Here is a 6000-nt window from a genome sequence, read left to right as displayed (position 1 = left end):
CTTCGGGGGAAATCCCTCGCCTGTGATGCAGAAAGGAAGGAGCGGAAAGTGGCGACTCAGATCCATCTCGAGAAGCTACAAAAGGACCCGCGCGATAAAGCCAAAGGAAGCAGAAGGAAGGAGTAAAAATCCGAACATAGATGAATGAGCCAAGAAACAAACAAAAGCAACAAAACCTAAAGTCGGCTTCTTTAAAAGGATGAACCGAGTAAACGTCCGGGGAGGGTGATCGGGAGGAAAGGGCTGAGTACACTCCTTTCCTGCACACAGGTTGCAGCTCTGCCTCTTACCAGCTGTGTGTCTTTGGGCGAGTTAATCAACCTCTCTGAGCCTGCTTCTTCCTCTGAAAATTGAGAAATATAGTATCTGCCTCGTCAGCTATTAGGAGAATTCAATGCGATGAAGCGTGCTAAGCGCCCGCCTGGGAGTAGAAACTAAACAAATCATAACAGTGATTGTCACGGCGGGGACGGTGGTTGTAGGTGTTCTATTAGAGCCCAAATTGCCACTGGGGGGCGCGCAGGGAGGACCACTTCCTGTCCTGGGAGGAGTCAGGCAGGAGCGACGTCCAGGCTGAGCCTGGGGATGAGGTGGGGAGCGTAGCAAGCAGGACACTGGAGGGCTGGACGCCTGAGGTCCGTCTCTTCCCCATCAAATAGGAGCCCCAAACCCCTTCTGCGGGTGAAGCAGTGGGCTGACATCTGAGGCCAGTGCTGAAGATACAAATGGGCCTGGCTCACGGGCTTCATGCATTATGCAGCCACGGTAAATAATGAATGACTTGGAATTTTTTTTTTAACCATTTGGTCCCTGATTTCCACCCCTGATGTTGAAAATGCCATGGTCGTCCCAGCCCGTCTCTAGGGTTAAGGGAGTGATTGGATTATGATGATCTCCAGCCTAACCGAGACATTTTCTGCTGGAAGCGAGTGAGCAAGTTTCCAACGGGTCAGGCCAGCTTCTCGCGGAGAAGGGACCTCTCGCAGGCTCTGTTCACCCCCACGGGCTGTGCTGTCTCCACAACAGGCAACACACCCCGATTCTCCCACGTAAAGAGGGCTGAATGCGCCCACCTGTAAACTTCGTGGACCCCGCCTCTGGGGAGAAAGGGGTAGCAAGCCAGAGTGCCCTCTGCCCAGGTCTGCGGGCTCCACCTCCTACAGGAGGATGGTCGCTGGGGACCCCCTCAGAGGGAGGCTGGTGGGGCGAAGCACCTCCCTCCCCTGGAGAAATGTCTCCAGACCTGGGTTAGGCAGAGGGAGGCTCTGATCCCCCAAAATAGGGATGGGGGGTCTTCCTAGGGGTCATAATAAAGACTTCAGGGTCATAGAAAAAGTTCCCATGGGAGTGTGTTATTGACAGTGACCTATGACCTTGGGCCCCTCCAAAAATACTTAGGAGGCAATAACCTTCTGACCCAGGAACTGAATTCTTGTGTGAACTTACATTCTCACAAACATCAGGACACGAGTGTTCACAGTCGATGTGTAACAGGCGCAAACTAGAAACAGCCAGAGGCCCTTTAAAGGGTGAGTGGTAAACACACGGGCACATCCATGCCACCGAACACCTGTCAGCAACAGAGAAACGAACGACTGACCCACACAACCCAGGGCGGGTCTCAGAGGGCTCTGCCGAGGGCGCCAAGCCAATCCCAGGTTACACACTGCTCGGGTCCGTTTACCTGACATCCTCAGATACAAACTCTGTATAAAGATGGGGAACAGGTGGGTGGATTCAGGGGTACTGGAGGGAGGAAGGGGGTGTGATCATAAAAGAACACCTGGAGGGCCCTGGCCGGTGTGGCTTGGTTGGTTGGGCGTCAACCCTGTGCCTGGGTTGTGGGCTCGATCCCCGATCCCCGGTAGGGGACCTGCAGGAGGCAGCCAATAGATGTTTCTCTCTCTCCCCGTCTCCTTTCCTCTCTCTCTAAAACCAATTAAAAAATCTATATATATATTTTAAAAAAAGATACCTGGAGTGTCTTGACGATGGAGGTGGAGCCACAAACCTACCCAGGTGGCATCGTGCATGAACTACACACACCCACGAGTACAGAGGAGGCGGGAATCTGAATGAGGCAGGTGGGTTGCATGGATCCATATATGATTGTCATGCTGTACTAGGGTTTTGCAAGATGTTACCATTGGGGAGACTGGGTGAAAGATCCCCTGAATCGCTGGCTTATTTCTTATAATTGCACCTGAATCTGCAATTATCGCAAAACAAAAGATAGAATTTGAAAAATAGTGATCCTAGAATGCTGAGTGTAAAGGGCAGGCACAGAACTTAATGTGTATTATGATCGTACTATATCAAGACCTCAACACGTACAGCCATCTACCAAAGCTAAGCAGCGGCCCACCCACAACCCAGCAATCGCACCCAAACATATTCCCGAGAGAAACGGGCACATGGGACCAGGAAACGCTCAGGGTTCACAGCCAGCAGGCGGGACAATCCAGATTATCAACAGCAGAACTCATTGACTGTTACGTTCAGCCAATTGGTGCAAAAGGCAACCAGTCGGTGTGTCTCTCACATCGATGTTTCTCTCTGTCTCTCCCTTCACTCTCTCTGAAAAGCAATGGAAAAAATATCCTCTGGTGGGAATTTTTTTAAAAAAGTAAAACACACAATCCAGGGCCCTGCACAACCTCCATGAATCTCCCTGGTAAAATACCAACCACAGCCAGCCCCTTAGGGTGTCGCCATGCATCCCACACCACCACCCAGAGCGCCCTCCCGGTGCCCCTGGCTGGGGGCAGGGGGCTATCACGCTCCCATTTTGCAGATGAAGAAACTGAGCACAGGGAGTTCAAGTCACTTGACCCAGGACTTAGCACTATAAGTAGCAGAGCTGAACTGGAACCCAGGCAGCCAGAGTCCACGCTGGTCAGCGCCGCAAGGAGGAGGGAGGAAGCAGAATGGGGATGGGGGGAAAAAAGGGGGGACAAGGGGGAGGGGCAAGGAGGCCCAGTTATCGGTCAGCAGGTGTTTCCCGAGTGCCTGCTACCTTCCGGGTGCTGCTGTAGGTCCTGGTCCAGTCAGGGCGGCCCAGGGGCATTTGACCTGTGCCGAGGGCCAAGGACCCAATGCTTGCTTTAAAGTTCTGCTTAATGTTGAAACTCTTAATAGTTTTTGAACAACGGTCCCCACATTTTATTTCGCAAATGATGTCTCCAGTCCTGAATGCAGTAATGAGGCAAAGACCTCAAATTTCTCCCCTGCGGCCCCAGGTCAGAGGACAGAGGGAAGGGATGTCTGGGGGCCTCCTGGGAGGCCTGGGGAAAGGGCACCATCGCCCTTTGAAGCGGGAGGCATAACTCAATGCTTCTTACAATTTCATTACTGGAAAAATCTATTGGCCCCAGGAGCATCCTGCTCACAAAATTGAACTGAAAACAAAAGGGCACTCGCTGTGTCTTCCCCGAGTGCAGAGCTGGGCTGCATTGCCATAAATCACTGCCAAGCGGGGACAGGAGAGGCGCTCAGCCTTGGGCTGGCCACCTGGCCGCTTCCTCCAGCTGGACGCGGAGGTGGGGAGAGCAGCCCCACCCAGGGCCACGGGGGTGCCAGCGCAGGGCCCACCCCGGCACCCACTGTCTCTGCAGCCCTCCCCGGAACGAGGGAGAGACCAGCTCCCACATTTAGAGCCAAGAAACTATAAATAACTTGTCCAGGGTCCCACGGCAAGTGAGGGGTTGGGGCAGGACCCCACCCTGGTTTGTCTGGCTCCAAAACCTACGCCCTGTGAACCCACAATGTCCCTTCTCTTAATATATTTATGCTAAAATACATGTTAATCCCCCAGGAGCCACCCTGCCCTTACCTTTGGGCCTTGGCCGGCGGGGGCACTGGGCCTGGAGCAGCAGCATCCCTGCCCGGCCCCACCCCGTGCCCCACACCAGGTTTCCTTCCCTCGCCTTTAGCTGCCAGTAAAGCAGGACTTTCTCAGTCCACCCAGGTCTCAGCCGGGCCAGAGCACCCTCACGGTTCCCCATGCCCTGCTTTCACCCGGACTCCACGAGGCCAGGACGTCTGTCTGTTCTGTTTGCCACTGAGACCCTGCGTCCAGACAGTGCCTGACACACAGCTGACCCTCAATAATTTTAATGAGAAAAACGAGTCGAGCGATGTTGGCCCTGGGGATGTGCCCGTGACTGCTCGGTCTCGGCCCGGCTGCCCTGCTCTGTTCCCTGGGTAAGGAGGGTGTCACCCAGGGATACCACCGTGTTGGTCCCGATCCAACGCCTGGGGCAGCTCCTTGGGGGCTCCTGGTCGAGCCTTCGCTCGGGCCCTTCTGACGTTCACGGGTCACACTTACAGCGACTCGGTGCTGGCCGGTGCCGGCGCCTTGCCCAGCCCATGTATTTTACGGACAGGCCCCTCTTTAGAAGCCACTGCAGGAACCCAAAAGGCAGCAGGGGGCTCAGGGCTGGACTGGAAGCAAGGCTGAGTAGGCCTGACACCTGTCGGGAAAGGCAAACAGCGCACAGAGCGGGGCTCCTGAGCCAGTGCTGCCGGCCAGCCTGTCCCCCTCCCCCCTCTGGTGCCCCGTCCCTGTGGTCACATCAACAGCCCTGGGGGTTCTAGGACTAAGGTTACCTGTGAGGAAGCTGGGCCAGGCTGCACGCAAGGAGGGGGGCTCGATGCCAAGTGCCGCCCCACGCCCCACGGCAGACTCGCTGCCTGGGGTCTGTGCAGGCCCCACAGCCTGTCGGGAGAGGCTCCCGTGTGTCTGCTCGGGGCGGAAGGGCAGAAGGGGGGTGATGAGGCCTGGGCCCCACAGCCCAGAGCAGCCGGCAGCCCTGAGTTTTAGAACCGCCTTCCCCGGGCCTCTGACCCCTAATCAGGCTCATCTACCGCACGTTCAGGGGCTGTGCCGGGAGGGAGCACAGGCTAGAAGTCTCCTGCTCCCTCCCCTGCTGGAGTCGTGGGAGCCTTGCAGCGCCTTCCAGCAGGAAGACAGGCTGGGGGGAAGGAGCCGGGAGGGAAGAGAGAGACCCAAGCCTTAAATGACCCCCTCACAGCTGGGGCCTGTGTCTGTCCCCATTACAGGCCCAAATTGACTGCAGCTACGGAGGGAAGCTGAGCTAATCAGCCAGTCAGACGTCTCCTTGGCATCACGCCCCCCACCTCGCCTCTCTGTCTCTCTCTCTCTCACACACACACACCAGACTGGAAAACAAGACTGAATTCAGCCCATCCACACGGGCTAGGCTGGGGGCTGCCTGGCTCCCTCACCCCAAGATCAAAGCCAATGAAGGGTCATTCAGCAGCCTGGCCAAGTGACCCCTTCCTGGGAGCGAGGGCTTTTGTTTCCACGAGAAGCCAGCCAGCTCCTGAATCATGACATATTTATGCTCTACGTCTCTAGCCACCTGCTCAGGCTCAAAAACAAATTCCAGGTTCCAACCACAGAGGAAATGTGACCGTTGATTGGGAAAAAACGGCAAACGGGTCATTCTGGAAGGCGGAAAGAATGGCAAGGGGTCCTGCAGGTGCAGGGGTCTGAGGTCTCCTGAGCAATCCTAGGAGCCAGTCACCCTGCAGAGAAAGGCAGCCCCACCCTTCCCACTGGGTCTCGGGGCGCTCCCTGTGCTGGCCTTGGCACAGCTCCTGGTGCAGGAGAGACATGGGCACGAAGCCTGCAGGCTGGCCCTGGCCCTGGCCCTGCTCTTGCTCCCTCTGGTACCAGAACCTGGATTATGGTCGGCAGGTTGGGCCAACCAATCCCTCAACTGGATGGCAGCCAAGGCCGCTCAGGACACACTAGGAAAGCCTGACTCGAACCCCCCTCTCCTAGTTCTAAGCCTCCAGGCTTCTTCAGACCCCTGGGGGCCACATCCTCCTGGAGGCCTCAGCCTTCAGGCTCCTGCTCCCAGCCCTCAGGAATCCGGGTATGAAACCCAGCTCTCCTTCCAGTCCAGAGAACCTGAACTTCTCGTTCATTCACAGGAGGTTCCAGATGCAGGGGGGACTCTGAAAGAGGGGTTT

This window comes from Miniopterus natalensis, chromosome 13 (genome assembly GCF_054644295.1).
Source record: "Miniopterus natalensis isolate mMinNat1 chromosome 13, mMinNat1.hap1, whole genome shotgun sequence".
Taxonomy (NCBI): Eukaryota; Metazoa; Chordata; class Mammalia; order Chiroptera; family Miniopteridae; genus Miniopterus; species Miniopterus natalensis.
Note: the sequence above shows the minus strand (reverse complement) of the source record.